The sequence below is a fragment of the Oncorhynchus keta genome, chromosome 22, assembly GCF_023373465.1.
Source record: "Oncorhynchus keta strain PuntledgeMale-10-30-2019 chromosome 22, Oket_V2, whole genome shotgun sequence".
Classification (NCBI taxonomy): Eukaryota; Metazoa; Chordata; class Actinopteri; order Salmoniformes; family Salmonidae; genus Oncorhynchus; species Oncorhynchus keta.
This window is the reverse complement of record NC_068442.1, coordinates 58,306,569-58,326,920: the sequence shown is the minus strand read 5'-3', so window position 1 is coordinate 58,326,920 and position 20,352 is coordinate 58,306,569. Positions and strand designations below refer to the sequence as shown.

At 45.1% G+C, this 20,352-nt stretch overlaps 1 long non-coding RNA gene and 1 pseudogene across 2 annotated transcripts; both read right to left on the bottom strand.

The window, feature by feature from the left end:
• Positions 1 to 1,777: 1,777 nt before the first annotated feature.
• On the bottom strand, positions 1,778 to 18,518 carry LOC127910806 (uncharacterized). Its single transcript, XR_008076264.1, has 3 exons — positions 17,533 to 18,518; positions 2,287 to 2,504; positions 1,778 to 2,190 (listed from the first exon to the last, which is right to left on the bottom strand). It is a non-coding gene; the product is annotated as an uncharacterized LOC127910806 (long non-coding RNA).
• LOC118380044 (putative claudin-24) lies at positions 3,046 to 5,730 on the bottom strand (annotated as a pseudogene). Its single transcript, XR_008076263.1, has one exon. The product of XR_008076263.1 is annotated as a putative claudin-24 (transcript).
• Positions 18,519 to 20,352: the final 1,834 nt, after the last annotated feature.

Genomic DNA, 20,352 nt, shown 5'->3' with positions numbered 1-20,352 from the left:
AAAATAATCATGGCCTCTAAACCTTCAAGCTGTATACTGGACCCTATTCCAACTAAACTACTGAAAGTGCTGCTTCCTGTGCTTGGCCCTCCTATGTTGAACATAATAAACGGCTCTCTATCCACTGGATGTGTACCAAACTCACTAAAAGTGGCAGTAATAAAGCCTCTCTTGAAAAAGCCAAACCTTGACCCAGAAAATATAAAAAACTATCGGCCTATATCGAATCTTCCATTCCTCTCAAAGATTTTATAGAAGGCTGTTGCGCAGCAACTCACTGCCTTCCTGAAGACAAACAATGTATACGAAATGCTTCAGTCTGGTTTTAGACCCCATCATAGCACTGAGACGGCACTTGTGAAGGTGGTAAATAACATTTTAATGGCATCGGACCGAGGCTCTGCATCTGTCCTCGTGCTCCTCGACCTTAGTGCTGCTTTTGATACCATCGATCACCACATACTTTTGGAGAGATTGGAAACCCAAATTGGTCTACACGGACATGTTCTGGCCTGGTTTAGGTCTTATCTGTCGGAAAGATATCAGTTTGTCTCTGTGAATGGTTTGTCCTCTGACAAATCAACTGTAAATTTCGGTGTTCCTCAAGGTTCTGTTTTAGGACCACTATTGTTTTCACTATATATTTTACCTCTTGGGGATGTTATTCGAAAACATAATGTAAACTTTCACTGCTATGCGGATGACACACAGCTGTACATTTCAATGAAACATGGTGAAGCCCCAAAATTGCCCTCGCTAGAAGCATGTGTTTCAGACATAAGGAAGTGGATGGCTGCAAACTTTCTACTATTAAACTCGGACAAAACAGAGATGCTTGTTCTAGGTCCCAAGAAACAAAGAGATCTTCTGTTGAATCTGACAATTAATCTTAATGGTTGTACAGTCGTCTCAAATAAAACTGTGAAGGACCTCGGCGTTACTCTGGACCCTGATCTCTCTTTTGAAGAACATATCAAGACCATTTCGAGGACAGCTTTTTTCCATCTACGTAACATTGCAAAAATCAGAAACTTTCTGTCCAAAAATGATGCAGAAAAATTAATCCATGCTTTTGTCACTTCTAGGTTAGACTACTGCAATGCTCTATTTTCCGGCTACCCGGATAAAGCACTAAATAAACTTCAGTTAGTGCTAAATACGGCTGCTAGAATCCTGACTAGAACCAAAAAATTTGATCATATTACTCCAGTGCTAGCCTCTCTACACTGGCTTCCTGTCAAAGCAAGGGCTGATTTCAAGGTTTTACTGCTAACCTACAAAGCATTACATGGGCTTGCTCCTACCTACCTCTCTGATTTGGTCCTGCCGTACATACCTACACGTACGCTACGGTCACAAGACGCAGGCCTCCTAATTGTCCCTAGAATTTCTAAGCAAACAGCTGGAGGCAGGGCTTTCTCCTATAGAGCTCCATTTTTATGGAACGGTCTGCCTACCCATGTCAGAGACGCAAACTCGGTCTCAACCTTTAAGTCTTTACTGAAGACTCATCTCTTCAGTGGGTCATATGATTGAGTGTAGTCTGGCCCAGGAGTGGGAAGGTGAACGGAAAGGCTCTGGAGCAACGAACCGCCCTTGCTGTCTCTGCCTGGCCGGTTCCCCTCTTTCCACTGGGATTCTCTGCCTCTAACCCTGTTACGGGGCTGAGTCACTGGCTTGCTGGGGCTCTCTCGTGCCGTCCCTGGGGGGTGCGTCACCTGGGTGGGTTGATTCACTGTTGTGGTCGGCCTGTCTGGGTTGGCCCCCCTTGGGTTGTACCGTGGCGGAGATCTTTGTGGGCTATACTCGGCCTTGTCTCAGGATGGTAAGTTGGTGGTTGAAGATATCCCTCTAGTGGTGTGGGGGCTGTGCTTTGGCAAAGTGGGTGGGGTTATATCCTTCCTGTTTGGCCCTGTCCGGGGTGTCCTCGGATGGGGCCACAGTGTCTCCTGACCCCTCCTGTCTCAGCCTCCAGTATTTATGCTGCAGTAGTTTATGTGTCGGGGGGCTAGGGTCAGTTTGTTATATCTGGAGTACTTCTCCTGTCCTATTCGGTGTCCTGTGTGAATCTAAGTGTGCGTTCTCTAATTCTCTCCTTCTCTCTTTCTTTCTCTCTCTCGGAGGACCTGAGCCCTAGGACCATGCCCCAGGACTACCTGACATGATGACTCCTTGCTGTCCCCAGTCCACCTGGCCATGCTGCTGCTCCAGTTTCAACTGGCCTGGGCCCTAGGACCATGTCCCAGGACTACCTGACATGATGACTCCTTGCTGTCCCCAGTCCACCTGGCCATGCTGCTGCTCCAGTTTCAACTGTTCTGCCTTACTATTATTCAACCATGCTGGTCATTTATGAACATTTGAACATCTTGGCCACGTTCTGTTATAATCTCCACCCGGCACAGCCAGAAGAGGACTGGCCACCCCACATATGCTCTCTCTAATTCTCTCTTTCTTTCTCTCTCTCGGAGGACCTGAGCCCTAGGACCGTGCCCCAGGACTACCTGACATGATGGCTCCTTGCTGTCCCCAGTCCACCCGACTGTGCTGCTGCTCCAGTTTCAACTGTTCTGCCTTATTATTATTCGACCATGCTGGTCATTTATGAACATTTGAACATCTTGGTCATGTTCTGTTATAATCTCTACCCGGCACAGCCAGAAGAGGACTGGCCACCCCACATAGCCCGGTTCCTCTCTAGGTTTCTTCCTAGGTTTTGGCCTTTCTAGGGAGTTTTTCCTAGCCACCGTGCTTTTACACCTGCATTGTTTGCTGTTTGGGGTTTTAGGCTGGGTTTCTGTACAGCACTTTGAGATATCAGCTGATGTACGAAGGGCTATATAAATAAATTTGATTTGATTTGACAAGCATTTCGCTACACTCGCATTAACATCTGCAAACCATGTGTATGTGACAAATAAAATTTGATTTGATTTGATGGTTGGTACTAACCCTAACCCATCTACATGGCTGGTTGGTACTAACCCTAACCCATCTACATGGCTGGTTGGAACTCGTCGAGAGAAGATGAAGAAAACAGTAACATTGTAGTCTGGATGTCAACCTCAGCATGTTGGAGGGAAACCAATTTTATTCAGATCAATTCATTACAGTAGATTATTGATTTATGATTGATATAATTGTCAACTATTATTTACAAAAACATCTTAAATTCAGTGAACATATACTTGTATATATAACAATAAACTATTTTTTCTTGCAATTACTGTATATCAAGTGATTCATTTCTACATTAAATTGACATTATTAAAAAAAATGTGTCAGAAAGTGTTGCATACAGGCATTACAGCGTCAGGGAGGATGAGGCGAGGCTGGAGCAGGTTTTATAGAGTCAGCGAGGATGGGGTGAGGCTGGATCAGGTTTTATAGAGTCAGTGAGGATGGGGTGAGGCTGGAGCAGGTTTTATAGAGTCAGCGAGGATGGGGTGAGGCTGGAGCAGGTTTTATAGAGTCAGTGAGGATGGGGTGAGGCTGGAGCAGGTTTTATAGAGTCAGCGAGGATGGGGTGAGGCTGGAGCAGTTTTTATAGAGTCAGGGAGGATGGGGTGAGGCTGGAGCAGGTTTTAAAGAGTCAGGGAGGATGGGGTGAGGCTGGAGCAGGTTTTATAGAGTCAGCGAGGATGGGGTGAGGCTGGAGCAGGTTTTATAGAGTCAGCGAGGATGGGGTGAGGCTAGAGCAGGTTTTAAAGAGTCAGGGAGGATGGGGTGAGGCTAGAGCAGGTTTTATAGAGTCAGGGAGGATGGGGTGAGGCTAGAGCAGGTTTTATAGAGTCAGGGAGGATGGGGTGAGGCTAGAGCAGGTTTTATAGAGTCAGGGAGGATGGGGTGAGGCTGGAGCAGGTTTTATAGAGTCGGGGAGGATGGGGTGTGGATATAGCAGGTTTACATCCAAACAATTCCCTCTGAATCTGACATAAAAAGAATGTATTGTGAAAGTTGCTCCAGGTATTCCCTATGGGTTTGACATAAAAAGCAGTCAGCCAGCGTGCCAGGGCTGGTTCTTAGGCAGTTTAACTATTTTCAAGAGAGGCAGAATCATCCATAAACCTTCCAGAATAGAATACCTCTCCCCTCCCCTCTCCTTCCTTCCACCTCCCCTCGCCTCAGAGAGAGGAGAAGAGATACGAGGTTCGGAGTACGGATCATTCCTCCAGTAAACCTCCCATCCCCTCACCTCAGACATACTCTGGAGGTTTCCTGGAGGAATGATCCATACTCTGGACCTCGTATCGCCTCTCCTCTCTTCTCCCTTCCCCTCGCCTCAGACATACTCTGGAGGTTTCCTGGAGGAATGATCTGTATTCCGGACCTCGTATCGCCTCTCCTCTCTTCTCCCTTCCCCTCGCCTCAGACATACTCTGGAGGTTTCCTGGAGGAATGATCTGTATTCCGGACCTCGTATCGCCTCTCCTCTCTTCTCCCTTCCCCTCGCCTCAGACATACTCTGGAGGTTTCCTGGAGGAATGATCTGTATTCCGGACCTCGTATCGCCTCTCCTCTCTTCTCCCTTCCCCTCGCCTCAGACATACTCTGGAGGTTTCCTGGAGGAATGATCTGTATTCCGGACCTCGTATCTCTTCTGCGATTGTGCCTGGGGTGCTCCGTCTGCCTGGGGTCCCCTGGAATGGTCAGCCTGGGGTGCACCGTAATAGTCTGCCTGGGGTCCCCTGGAATGGTCAGCCTGGGGTGCACCGTAATAGTCTGCCTGGGGTCCCCTGGAATGGTCAGCCTGGGGTGCACCGTAATAGTCTGCCTGGGGTCCCCTGGAATGGTCAGCCTGGGGTGCACCGTAATAGTCTGCCAGAGGCCCCAGACAGGATGCAAACAGGAGTAATCCAGCCACCAGCAGGAGGAACCCCCACCCACCCGCAGAACAGGGCATCACCAAACTCCCAGCGCGGCACCACCTCCGGCACCGACTCATCAAAATAACGCATTACCGTCAAGTGGGCGACATAGGAAACAGGGACCAGAGAAAGCACCCCAGCTACCATCCCCAGCACCCCTCCTGCCACCTTCATAATCCTCTTGGCCCTGCAGCCCTCCAGCCCCTGGCTGAAGCTGTTGACCAGGTGAAGACCAGGGATAGCCAGCAGCAGGCCCAGCAGGCCCACAGCCAGGGAGATACACATGAAGACACGGGCCACCTTGATGTCCTGAGGCAGGCCCAGCAGGCTGTCGTAGGGTCGACACTCCATCCCCCCCATGTCCTGGACCACACAGGTCTCCCAGAGACCCAGCTCATAGCTCTCTGTGAGCAAGAGGTCTGTGGACAGGGTCAGCCACTGTGGCATCAGGGTGGTGGCCAGAGCACACAGCCAGGCTGCCATGTACACTACCATCCCCAGCAGCTCGAGAGTGGAGGCACACAGGTCCATGGTTTACCCGCCCCTCTCTGGCCTCGCTCCGTTGACCCTCAAGAGCTCTTCTCTGGCTGCTGGAGAGGTTCTGGAGAGGTCTGGCAGCTCCTGATGTCCAGTAGGAACAGAGAGGCTTCTCACAGCACCTGCTACTTACTGCTGAATACTGTTCTGTTCACAGGCAGGCGGAGAGCTCCTTCACTAACAGTCCCACTCCACAGAAACACACATCATCTGGCTAGAGGCTGGGAGGAAAGGGGCTCTCTGGCACATGGCCCTCCTCTTCCCTCCCCTACCCCCTGCTGAGGCTGCTGGTCTGCCAATGGACCAGGGGAGGGAGGGTACATGGCCGGCCTTCCTGAGAATCCTGCCCCGCCTGTCTCCCAGCCCTCCCAGCCCCATGGGATGGTATTAAAGAGAGACAGGAAGTTATTAAAATGCAGATTGTTGACAATTCACGACAGAGTGCCAAGTCTGGGCTCAGCCCTCCTGGTTAGTGTGCACCTATCCCAAATGGCACCCTATCCACTATTTATTGCAGTACTTTAGGAAATTATGCCTTTCTTAAGCACTTCTCAGTAGTTGGTATTCAGACTTCCCTCGTGAAAGTAACAGGGAGAATAGTGTACAATAGTAGGCTATACCCTTGTCTATATTCTGAGAGAGGAGAGGAACCAGGCTATGTGGGGTGGTCAGTCCTCTTCTGGCTGTGCCGGGTGGAGATTATAACATTGTTTTATTTTTTTATTTCACCTTTATTTAACCAGGTAGGCTAGTTGAGAACAAGTTCTCATTTACAACTGCGACCTGGCCAAGATAAAGCATAGCAGTGTGAACAGACAACACAGAGTTACACATGGAGTAAACAATTAACAAGTCAATAACACAGTAGAAAAAAAGAAAAAAAGAGAGTCTATATACATTGTGTGCAAAAGGCATGAGGAGGTAGGTGAATAATTACAATTTAGCAGATTAACACTAGAGTGATAAATGATCAGATGGTCATGTACAGGTAGAGGTACTGGTGTACAAAAGAGCAGAAAAGTAAATAAATATAAACAGTATGGGGATGAGGTAGATAAATTGGGTGGGCTATTTACCGATAGACTATTACAGCTGCAGCGATCGGTTAGCTGCTCAGATAGCTGATGTTTGAAGTTGGTGAGGGAGATAAAAGTTTCCAACTTCAGTGATTTTTGCAATTCGTTCCAGTCACAGGCAGCAGAGAACTGGAAGGAAAGGCCAAATGAGGTGTTGGCTTTAGGGATGATCAGTGAGATACACCTGCTGGAGCGCGTGCTACGGGTGGGTGTTGCCATCGTGACCAGTGAACTGAGATAAGGCGGAGCTTTACCTAGCATAGACTCTTAGATGATCTGGAGCCAGTGGGTCTGGCGACGAATATGTAGCGAGGGCCAGCGAACTAGAGCATACAGGTCGCAGTAGTGGGTGGTATAAGGTGCTTTAGTAACAAAACAGATGGCACTGTGATAAACTGCATCCAGTTTGCTGAGTAGAGTATTGGAAGCTATTTTGTAGATGACATCGCCGAAGTCGAGGATCGGTAGGATAGTCAGTTTTACGAGGGTAAGTTTGGCGGCGTGAGTGAAGGAGGCTTTTTTGCGGAATAGAAAGCCGACTCTAGATTTGATTTTAGATTGGAGATGTTTGAAATGAGTTTGGAAGGAGAGTTTACAGTCTAGCCAGACACCTAGGTATAGATGTCCACATATTCAAGGTCGGAACCATCCAAGGTGGTGATGCTAGTCGGGCGTGCGGGTGCAGGCAGCGAACGGTTGAAAAGCATGCATTTGGTTTTACTAGCGTTTAAGAGCAGTTGGAGGCCACGGAAGGAGTGTTGTATGGCGTTGAAGCTCGTTTGGAGGTTAGATAGCACAGTGTCCAAGGAAGGGCAGGTTGAGGGCGGAGCAGTTGCCGTACCAGGCGGTGATACAGCCCTGTCTATGTTCATAGATAAGATGAGAGCACCCCTCCAGCTAGGATAGAGTCTGTCACTCCTCAGCAGCCCAGGCTTGGTCCTGTTTCTGGGTGAGTCCCAGAAACAGGTGGAGTAATTAACCTCTTAAGTCGACCCTCTACTTTTTCGAACATTCTGTTAAAAATCGCGCAACATTTCAGCGCCCTGCTACTCATGCCAGGAATATAGTATATGCATATGATTAGTATTTGTGGATAGAAAACACTCAGACGTTTATAAAACTGGTTAAATCACATCTGTGACTATAACAGAACGTGCGTTTCATCGAAAAGTGCAGGAAAATCTGATCACTGAAAATGGAAAAATATATCCATGCGCCACTTCAACCCATTGATAAAGGTGAACCACATTAAATGGGGCCAAGGTTGCAATACCTACAGCTTCCACACGATGTCAATAGGCTTGTCATTTGCCTACAATTTGTTTCTTGGTCAATCGGACGCAAGGCAGAGCCTTTCTTCCGGTCTCCGACTGGATATTTTGGTTGAGATTTACCCGGACATTATTTCCAGACGTACAGCTATAGAATATACATCGCCTCGTGATGAATTTGATCGCTTATTAACGTTTACTAATACCTAAAGTTGCATTACAAAAGTATTTCGAAGTGTTTTGTGAAAGTTTATCGTCAACTTTTTTAATAAAAAAAAAATGAATTTTTTTCCTTGATCACACAGTCTTCATAGATCGATATCTATTCTATATATGGACCGATTTAACCGAAAAAATACCCAATAGTGATGTTTATGGGACATCTAGGAGTGCCAACAAAGAAGATGGTCAAAGGTAATGAATGTTTTATATTTTATTTGTGCGTTTTGTGTAGCGCCGACTATGCTAATTATTTAGTTTACGTCCCCGGGTCTTTTGGGGTGTTACATGCTATCAGATAATAGCTTCTCGTGCTTTCGCCGAAAAGCATTTTAAAAATCTGACTTGTTGCCTGGATTCACAACGAGTGTAGCTTTAATTCAATACCCTGCATGTGTGTTTTAATGAACGTTTGAGTTTTAACTAGTACTATTAGCATTTAGCGTAGTGCATTTGCATTTCCAGATGTCTAGATGGGACGCCTGCGTGTCAGGTAGGAGCAAGAGGTTAAGTCAAGTCAGAATATGGTTTCTCTGTAGACACACCTGCATCAGACATTTTTTGATCTCCACCCAAAACAAATGGCGGGTGAATGTGCTTAAGTCCATGGTCAGAATAAGCATTGAGAAAAAAGTGCATAAAAAGGGAATTACGTTTATTTATGCGAGCTTAACTCGGGTCGGAATCGGGCCTATAGGGAACAGTAGTGTAAAGTAAAATACTTTACAGTACTACTGCAGTCGTATCAGTACTTGACTTTACTATTTATATTTTTGACAGCTTTACTTCACTACATTCCAAAATAATTTACTCCCTAACACCCAAAAGTACTCGTTACATTTAGAATTCTTAGCAGGACAGGAAAATGGTCCAAATTCACCTACTTGAGAGAACATCCCTGGTCATCCCTACTGCTTCTGATCTGGCTCACAAATGATTTTAGTTGTAAATGACTGTGTTGTGTGTGCAGATAAATGAAAAAAAAACAAGAAAATCGTGCCATTTGCTTTGCTTAATATAAAGGAATATTTATACTTTTACTTTTTAGTATATTTTAGCAATTACAGTTACTTTGATACTTTAGTATATTTAAAAACAAATACTTTTAGACTTTTACTCAAGCAGTATTTTACTGGGTTACTTTCACTTCTACGTAGGTTATTGAAATTTTGACTTCAAAGAGGTCCAAGCCAATCTTTTCAGAGTCGACTACAGTATCCCTCTCTGTGGAACCTCTTCTCTTCTTCGTCAGAGGGTCAGAATGATCAATGTGGCGGATATGTTGTTACCTACCCTTACCACCTGGGGGCGGCCGGTCAAGAAGACTAGGATCCAGTTGCAAAGGGAGGTGTTTAGTCCCAGAGACCTTAGATTAGTGATGAGCTTTGAGGGCACTATGGTGTAGAACGCTGAGCTGTAGTCAATGAACAGCATTCTCACATAGGTGTTCCTTTTTTCCAGGTGGGAAAGGGCAGTGTGGAGTGAAGTTTAGATTGCTGTGGATCTGTTGGGGTGGTATGCAAATTGGAATGGGTCTAGGGTTACTGGAATGATGGTGTTGATGTGAGCCATGACCAGCCTTTCAAAGCATTTCATGGCTACAGACGTGAGTGCTACCGGTCGGTAGTCATTTAGGCAGGTTACCTTAGTGTTTTTGGGCACAGGAACTATGGTGGTCTTACTCACATCAGCTGCGGAGAGCGTGATCGCACAGTCATCCAGAACAGTTGGTGCTCTCATGCATGTTTCAGTGTTACTTGCCTCTAAGAGCATAGAAATGATTTAGCTCGTCTGGTAGGCTCGTGTCACTGGGCAGCTCTCAGCTGTGCTTCCCTTTGTAGTCTGTAATAGATTGCAAGCCCTGCCACATCCGACGAGCGTCGGAGCCGGTGTAGTATGATTCGATCTTAGTCCTGTATTGATGCTTTGCCTGTTTCTCAAACATTAACTCCACAATTTCTCCCGAACACAATACACATACTAGTAAGCACAATAAAACTATTAGGCCCACTGTCATACTCTACCAGACAACACACTTGTTTAATGACGTCACCGGACAACCAGTCACTGATACGTATCTAAGGCACTATATCAAACACGGTATCATTAATGACGTCACCGGACAACCAGTCACTGATACGTATCTAAGGCACTATATCAAACACGTTATCATTAATGACGTCACCGGACAACCAGTCACTGATACGTATCTAAGGCACTATATCAAACACGGTATCATTAATGACGTCACCGGACAACCAGTCACTGATACGTATCTAAGGTACTATATCAAACACGGTATCATTAATGACGTCACCGGACAACCAGTCACTGATACGTATCTAAGGCACTATATCAAACACGTTATCATTAATGACGTCACCGGACAACCAGTCACTGATACGTATCTAAGGCACTATATCAAACACGTTATCATTAATGACGTCACCGGACAACCAGTCACTGATACGTATCTAAGGCACTATATCAAACACGTTATCATTAATGACGTCACCGGACAACCAGTCACTGATACGTATCTAAGGTACTATATCAAACACGTTATCATTAATGACGTCACCGGACAACCAGTCACTGATACGTATCTAAGGCACTATATCAAACACGTTATCATTAATGACGTCACCGGACAACCAGTCACTGATACGTATCTAAGGCACTATATCAAACACGTTATCATTAATGACGTCACCGGACAACCAGTCACTGATACGTATCTAAGGCACTATATCAAACACGTTATCATTAATGGCGTCACCGGACAACCAGTCACTGATACGTATCTAAGGCACTATATCAAACACGTTATCATTAATATCACCGGACACCAGTCACTGATACGTATCTAAGGCACTATATCAAACACGTTATCATTAATGACGTCACCGGACAACCAGTCACTGATACGTATCTAAGGCACTATATCAAACACGTTATCATTAATGACGTCACCGGACAACCAGTCACTGATACGTATCTAAGGCACTATATCAAACACGTTATCATTAATGACGTCACCGGACAACCAGTCACTGATACGTATCTAAGGCACTATATCAAACACGTTATCATTAATGACGTCACCGGACAACCAGTCACTGATACGTATCTAAGGCACTATATCAAACACGTTATCATTAATGACGTCACCGGACAACCAGTCACTGATACGTATCTAAGGCACTATATCAAACACGTTATCATTAATGACGTCACCGGACAACCAGTCACTGATACGTATCTAAGGCACTATATCAAACACGTTATCATTAATGACGTCACCGGACAACCAGTCACTGATACGTATCTAAGGTACTATATCAAACACGTTATCATTAATGGCGTCACCGGACAACCAGTCACTGATACGTATCTAAGGCACTATATCAAACACGGTATCATTAATGACGTCACCGGACAACCAGTCACTGATACGTATCTAAGGCACTATATCAAACACGTTATCATTAATGGCGTCACCGGACAACCAGTCACTGATACGTATCTAAGGCACTATATCAAACACGTTATCATTAATGCGTCACCGGACAACCAGTCACTGATACGTATCTAAGGTACTATATCAAACACGTTATCATTAATGACGTCACCGGACAACCAGTCACTGATACGTATCTAAGGCACTATATCAAACACGGTATCATTAATGACGTCACCGGACAACCAGTCACTGATACGTATCTAAGGCACTATATCAAACACGTTATCATTAATGACGTCACCGGACAACCAGTCACTGATACGTATCTAAGGCACTATATCAAACACGTTATCATTAATGACGTCACCGGACAACCAGTCACTGATACGTATCTAAGGCACTATATCAAACACGTTATCATTAATGACGTCACCGGACAACCAGTCACTGATACGTATCTAAGGTACTATATCAAACACGTTATCATTAATGGCGTCACCGGACAACCAGTCACTGATACGTATCTAAGGCACTATATCAAACACGTTATCATTAATGACGTCACCGGACAACCAGTCACTGATACGTATCTAAGGCACTATATCAAACACGTTATCATTAATGACGTCACCGGACAACCAGTCACTGATACGTATCTAAGGCACTATATCAAACACGTTATCATTAATGACGTCACCGGACAACCAGTCACTGATACGTATCTAAGGCACTATATCAAACACGTTATCATTAATGACGTCACCGGACAACCAGTCACTGATACGTATCTAAGGCACTATATCAAACACGGTATCATTAATGACGTCACCGGACAACCAGTCACTGATACGTATCTAAGGCACTATATCAAACACGTTATCATTAATGACGTCACCGGACAACCAGTCACTGATACGTATCTAAGGCACTATATCAAACACGTTATCATTAATGACGTCACCGGACAACCAGTCACTGATACGTATCTAAGGTACTATATCAAACACGGTATCATTAATGACGTCACCGGACAACCAGTCACTGATACGTATCTAAGGCACTATATCAAACACGTTATCATTAATGACGTCACCGGACAACCAGTCACTGATACGTATCTAAGGTACTATATCAAACACGTTATCATTAATGACGTCACCGGACAACCAGTCACTGATACGTATCTAAGGCACTATATCAAACACGGTATCATTAATGACGTCACCGGACAACCAGTCACTGATACGTATCTAAGGCACTATATCAAACACGTTATCATTAATGACGTCACCGGACAACCAGTCACTGATACGTATCTAAGGCACTATATCAAACACGTTATCATTAATGACGTCACCGGACAACCAGTCACTGATACGTATCTAAGGCACTATATCAAACACGTTATCATTAATGACGTCACCGGACAACCAGTCACTGATACGTATCTAAGGCACTATATCAAACACGTTATCATTAATGACGTCACCGGACAACCAGTCACTGATACGTATCTAAGGCACTATATCAAACACGTTATCATTAATGACGTCACCGGACAACCAGTCACTGATACGTATCTAAGGCACTATATCAAACACGTTATCATTAATGACGTCACCGGACAACCAGTCACTGATACGTATCTAAGGCACTATATCAAACACGTATACGAATATGCCGTGAATACCAACCAGCGCATTCCAATAAGAATTAACCAATCATAATGCAACAAAATACTATTACATAAATGTCTAAGAACCAACCTTATGATTCCAGATGACTCGCACCACAAAGCGAGAATCATACCTTTCAGATCCCGGATGAGCTCCCACTTGTCACAAACCGGCTCGAAGTCCATAACAAAAAAGGAGACAATGTGGAGATAAGGAATAACACAAATATATTTATTAACTGAAGTAACCTAAATACAATTAACAATGGTGGTGTGTGTAGTCAGGAATCAGTAGTGTAAGTGAGTGGTTGTGTGCATAGATCAAATGAAATCAAATTCTATTGGTCACATACACGTGGTTAGTAGATGTTATTGGTCACATACACATGGTTAGCAGATGTTAATGCGAGTGTAGTGAAATGCTTGTGCTTCTAGTTCGGACCGTGCAGTAATATCTAACAACTAATCGAACAATTTCACAACAACGATCTTATACACACAAGTGTAAAGGAATGAATATGGATGATATATGGATGAACGATGACCGTGAGGCATAGGCAAGGCAAGATGCAGTAGATGGTATAGAGTACAGTATTTACATATGAGATGAGTAATATAGGGTATGTAAACATTACATAGTGGCATTGTTTAAAGTGGCTAGTGATACATTTATTTAATCAAATTTTAAATTACTAAAGTGGCGAGAGATTTGAGTCAGTATGTTGGCAGCAGGCACTCAATGTTAGTGATGGCTGTTTAACAGTCTGATGGCCTTGAGATTAGAAGCTGTTTTTCAATCTCTCGGTCTCAGCTTTGATGCAACTGTACTGACCTCGCCTTCTGGATGATAGCAGGGTGAATAGGCAGTGGCTCAGGTGGTTGATATCCTTGATGATATTTTTGGCCTTCCTGTGACATCGGGTGGTGTAGGTGTCCTGGAGGGCAGGTAGTTAGCCCCGGTGATGCGTTGTGCAGACCTCACTACACTCTGGAGAGCCTTGCCGTTGTGGGCGGAGCAGTTGCTGTACAAGGCGGTGGTGATACAGTCCGACAGGATGCTCTCGATTGTGCATCTGTAAAAGTTTGTGAGTGTTTTTGGTGACAAGCCAAATTTCTTCAGCCTCCTGAGGTTGAAGAGGCGCTGTTGCGTACGCCGAGGATCTTAAAACTTTCCACCTTCTCCACTACTGTCCCGTCGATGTGGATAGGGGGGTGCTCCCTCTAATGTTTCCTGAAGTCCATGTTCATCTCGTTTTGCTGACGTTGATTGTGAGGTTATTTTCCTGACACCACACTCTAAGGGCCCTCACCTCCTCCCTTCAGGCCGTCTCGTCGTTGTTGATAATCAAGCCTACCACTGTAGTGTCGTCTGCAAACTTAATGATTAAGTTGGCGGTGTGCATGGCCACGCAGTCATGGGTGAACAAGGAGTGCAGGAGATAGCTGAGAATACACCCTTGTGGGCCCCAGCGTTGAGGATCAGCGGGGTGGAGATATTGTTTCCTACCCTCACCACCTGGGGGCGGCCCGTCAGAAAGTCCAGGACCCAGTTGCACAGGGCGGGGTTTGGAGGGTACTATGGTGTTAAATACTGAGCTGTAATCGATGAACAGCATTCTTACATAGGTATTCCTCTTGTTCAGATGGGTTAGGGCAGTGTGCAGTGTGATTGCGATCGCGTTGTTTGTGGATCGCATTGTTTGCGGTAAGTAAATTGGAGTGGGTCTAGGGTGTCAGGTAGGGTGGAGGTGTTATGGTCCTTGACTAGTCTCTCAAAGCACTTCATGATGATGAAGTGAATTCTACGGGGCGATAGTCGTTTAGCTCAGTTACATTAGCTTTCTTTGGAACAGGAACAATGGTGGCCCTCTTGAAGCATGTGGGAACAGCAGACTGGGATAGGGATTGATTGAATATGTCCGTAAACACACCAGCCAGCTGGTCTGTGCATGCTCTGAGGACTCGACTAGGGATGCCGTCTGGGACGGCAGCCTTGCGAGCGTTAACACGATTAAATGTTTTACTCACGTTGGCTGCGGTGAAGGAGAGCCCACAGGTTTTGGTAGCGGGCCATGTCAGTGGCACTGTATTGTCCTCAAAGCAAGCAAAGAAGTTGTTTAGTTTGTTTGAGAGCAAGACGTCGGTGTCAGTAACAGGTCTAGTTTTCATTTTGTAATCCTTGATTGACCGTAGACCCTGCCCCATACGTCTGGTGTCTGAGCCGTTGAATTGCGACTTTACTTTGTCTCTCTACTGACACTTAGCTTGTTTGATTGCCTTGTGGAGGGAGAATCTACACTGTTTGTTTTCTGTCATGTTTCCGGACACCTTGCCATGATCAAAAGCAGTGGTTCGCACTTTCAGTTTTGCGCCAATGCTGCCATCAATCCACGGTTTCTAGTTGGGGAAGGTTTTAATAGACGCTGTGGGTACGACATCACCGATGCACTTGCTAATAAACTCGCTCACCGAATCAGCGTATACATCAATGCTGTTGTCTGAGGCTATCCGGAACATATCCCAGTCCATGTGATCGAAACAATCTTGAAGCGTGGAATCAGATTGGCCGGACCAGCGTTGAACAGATGTGATAATGAGGGGTGTTGGAAAGTGCCAAAGCAAACAAACAAAACGGCCACAAAAATGCCACAACCAAAATCCAACAGTGTGTCTGTATGGTCTGAGACTCCTCAATGAATGGGAAAATGTATATTTATTCCGGGACACACCAGAACCCAGGTGTGTCTCATTTCGCTGATCCTCCCGGCTCCGCCCACCGACATCCTATTAAGGGAAAAAAAGAGCAAAGAGAAAGAATTCTGCAGACAGAGTGGGAGGGTCGTCACATTATCTCAAGGCCATCAGACTGTTAAATAGCCATCACTTCCCGGTTACCACCCGGTTACTCAACCCTGCACCTTAGAGGCTGCAGCCCATTTATTTTATTTTATTATGTCACCTTTATTTAACCAGGTAGGCCAGTTGAGGACAAGATCTCATTTACAACTGTGACCTGGCCAAGAATAAGCAAAGCAGAGCGACAAAAACAACAACAGAGTTACACGTGATAAACAAATGTACAGTCAATAACACAATAGAACATCTGTATACAGTGTGTGCAAAAGAAGTAAGGAGGGTAAGGCAATAAATAGGTCATAGTTGCGAAATAATTACAATTTAGCCATTAACACTGGAGTGATAGATGTGCAGATGAGGATGTGCAAGTAGAAATACTGGTGTACAAAAGAGCAGAACAAACATATGGGGATGAGGTAGGCAGTTGGTTGGATGGATGGACTATTTACAGATGGGCTGTGTACAGCTGCAGCGATAGGTAAGCTGCTCTGACAGCTGACACTTAAAGTTAGTGAGGGAGTTATAAGTCTCCAACAGCAGAGAACTGGAAGGAAAGGCGGCCAAAGGAGGTGTTGGCTTTGGGATGACCAGTGAAATATACCTGCTGGAGCGTGTGCTATGGGTGGGTGTTGCTATAGTGACCAGTGAGCTGAGATAAGGTGGAGCTTTACCTAACAGACTTATAGATGACCTGGAGCCAGTGGAGCCAGTTTGGCGACGAATATGTAGCGAGGACCAGCCAACGAGAGCATACAGGTCACAATAGTGGGTAGTACATTTTAGCTTTGGTGACAAAACGGATGGCACTGTGATAGACAGCATCCAATTTTCTGAGTAGAGTGTTGGAGGCTAAATTGTAAATGACATTGCCGAAGTCAAAGATAGGAAGGATAGTCATTTTTACGAGGGCATGTTGGGCAGCATGAGTGAAGGAGGCTTTGTTGTGAAATAGGAAGCTGATTCTAGATTGAATTGTGAATTGGAGATGCTTAATCTGAGTCTGGAAGGAGAGTTTACAGTCTAGCCAGACACCTAGGTATTTATAGTTGTCCACATATTCTAAGTCAGAACCGTCCAGAGTAGTTATGCTAGGCGGGCGGGTGGGTGCGGGCAGTGATCGGTCTCAGCCTCCAGTATTTATGCTGCAGTAGTTTATGTGTCGGGGGGCTAGGATCAGTTTGTTATATCTGGAGTACTTCTCCTGTCCTATTCGGTGTCCTGTGTGAATCTAAGTGTGCATTCTCTAATTCTCTCCTTCTCTCTTTCTTTCTCTCTCTCGGAGGACCTGAGCCCTAGGACCATGCCCCAGGACTACCTGACATGATGACTCCTTGCTGTCCCCAGTCCACCTGGCCATGCTGCTGCTCCAGTTTCAACTGTTCTGCCTTACTATTATTCAACCATGCTGGTCATTTATGAACATTTGAACATCTTGGCCACGTTCTGTTATAATCTCCACCCGGCACAGCCAGAAGAGGACTGGCCACCCCACATATGCTTTCTCTAATTCTCTCTTTCTTTCTCTCTCTCGGAGGACCTGAGCCCTAGGACCGTGCCCCAGGACTACCTGACATGATGGCTCCTTGCTGTCCCCAGTCCACCTGACTGTGCTGCTGCTCCAGTTTAAACTGTTCTGCCTTATTATTATTCGACCATGCTGGTCATTTATGAACATTTGAACATCTTGGTCATGTTCTGTTATAATCTCTACCCGGCACAGCCAGAAGAGGACTGGCCACCCCACATAGCCCGGTTCCTCTCTAGGTTTCTTCCTAGGTTTTGGCCTTTCTAGGGAGTTTTTCCTAGCCACTGTGCTTTTACACCTGCATTGTTTGCTGTTTGGGGTTTTAGGCTGGGTTTCTGTACAGCACTTTGAGATATCAGCTGATGTACGAAGGGCTATATAAATACATTTGATTTGATTTGATCGGTTGAAGAGCATGCATTTAGTTTTACTAGCGTTTAAGAGGAGTTGGAGGCCACGGAAGGAGTGTTGTATGGCATTGAAGCTCGTCTGGAGGTTAGTTAACACAGAGTCCAAAGAAAGGCACAGAATGGTGTCGTCTGCGTAGAGGTGGATCAAAGAATCACCCGAAGCAGGAGCGACATCATTGATAAATACAGAGAAAAGAGTCGGCCCGAGAATTGACTCCTTTGGCAGCCAAATAGAGACTGCCAGAGGTCCGGACAACATGCCCGATTTGACACACTGAACTCTATCTCAGAAGTAGTTAGTAAATCAGGCAAGGCAGTCATTAGAGAAACCAAGGCTGTTGAGTCTGCCGATAAGAATACGGTGATTGACAGAGTCGAAAGCCTTGGCCAGGTCGATAGTATAGTACTGTCTTTTATCAATGGTGGTTATGATATCGTTTAGGACCTTGAGCATGCCTGAGGTGCACCCGTGACTAGCTTGGATACCAGATTGCATAACGGAGAAGGTACGGTGGGATTCAAAATGGTCGGTGATCTGTTTGTTCACTTGGCTTTCAAAGACTTTATAAAGGCAGGGCAGGATGGATATACAGTGCCTTGCGAAAGTATTCGGCCCCCTTGAACTTTGCGACCTTTTGCCACATTTCAGGCTTCAAACATAAAGATATAAAACTGTATTTTTTTGTGAAGAATCAACAACAAGTGGGACACAATCATGAAGTGGAACGACATTTATTGGATATTTCAAACTTTTTTAACAAATCAAAAACTGAAAAATTGGGCGTGCAAAATTATTCAGCCCCTTTACTTTCAGTGCAGCAAACTCTCTCCAGAAGTTCAGTGAGGATCTCTAAATGATCCAATGTTGACCTAAATGACTAATGATGATAAATACAATCCACCTGTGTGTAATCAAGTCTCCGTATAAATGCACCTGCACTGTGATAGTCTCAGAGGTCCGTTAAAAGCGCAGAGAGCATCATGAAGAACAAGGAACACACCAGGCAGGTCCGAGATACTGTTGTGAAGTAGTTTAAAGCCGGATTTGGATACAAAAAGATTTCCCAAGCTTTAAACATCCCAAGGAGCACTGTGCAAGCGATAATATTGAAATGGAAGGAGTATCAGACCACTGCAAATCTACCAAGACCTGGCCGTCCCTCTAAACTTTCAGCTCATACAAGGAGAAGACTGATCAGAGATGCAGCCAAGAGGCCCATGATCACTCGGAACGAACTGCAGAGATCTACAGCTGAGGTGGGAGACTCTGTCCATAGGACAACAATCAGTCGTATATTGCACAAATCTGGCCTTTATGGAAGAGTGGCAAGAAGAAAGCCATTTCTTAAAGATATCCATAAAAAGTGTTGTTTAAAGTTTGCCACAAGCCACCTGGGAGACACAGCAAACATGTGGAAGAAGGTGCTTTGGTCAAATGAAACCAAAATTGAACTGTTTGGCAACAATGCAAAACATTATGTTTGGCATAAAAACAACACAGCTCATCACTCTGAACACACCATCCCCACTGTCAAACATGGTGGTGCCAGCATCATGGTTTGGGCCTGCTTTTTTTCAGCAGGGACAGGGAAGATGGTTAAAATTGATGGGAAGATGAATGGAGCCAAATACAGGACCATTCTGGAAGAAAACCTGATGGAGTCTGCAAAAGACCTGAGACTGGGACGGAGATTTGTCTTCCAACAAGACAATGATCCAAAACATAAAGCAAAATCTACAATGGAATGGTTCAAAACTAAACATATCCAGGTGTTAGAATGGCCAAGTCAAAGTCCAGACCTGAATCCAATCGAGAATCTGTGGAAAGAACTGAAAACTGCTGTTCACAAATGCTCTCCATCCAACCTCACTGAGCTCGAGCTGTTTTGCAAAAAAATTCAGTCTCTCGATGTGCAAAACTGATAGAGACATACCCCAAGCGACTTACAGCTGTAATCGCAGCAAAAGGTGGCGCTACAAAGTATTAACTTAAGGGGGCTGAATAATTTTGCACTCCCAAGTTTTCAGTTTTTGATTTGTTAAAAAAGTTTGAAATATCCAATAAATGTCGTTCCACTTCATGATTGTGTCCCACTTGTTGTTGATTCTTCACAAAAAAATACAGTTTTATATCTTTATGTTTGAAGCCTGAAATGTGGCAAAGGGTCGCAAAGTTCAAGGGGGCCGAATACTTTCGCAAGGCACTGTAGGTCTGTAACAGTTTGGATCTAGTGTCTCCCCTTTGAAGAGGGGGATGACGGCGGCAGTTTTCCAATCTTTAGGGATCTCAGACTATACGAAAGAGAGATTGAACATACTAGTAATAGGAGTTGCGACAATGGCGGCAGATAATTTCAGGAAGAGAGGGTCCAGATTGTCTAACCCAGCTGATTTGTAGGGATCCAGATTTTGCAGCTCTTTCAGGACATCAGCTGTCTGGATTTGGGTGAAG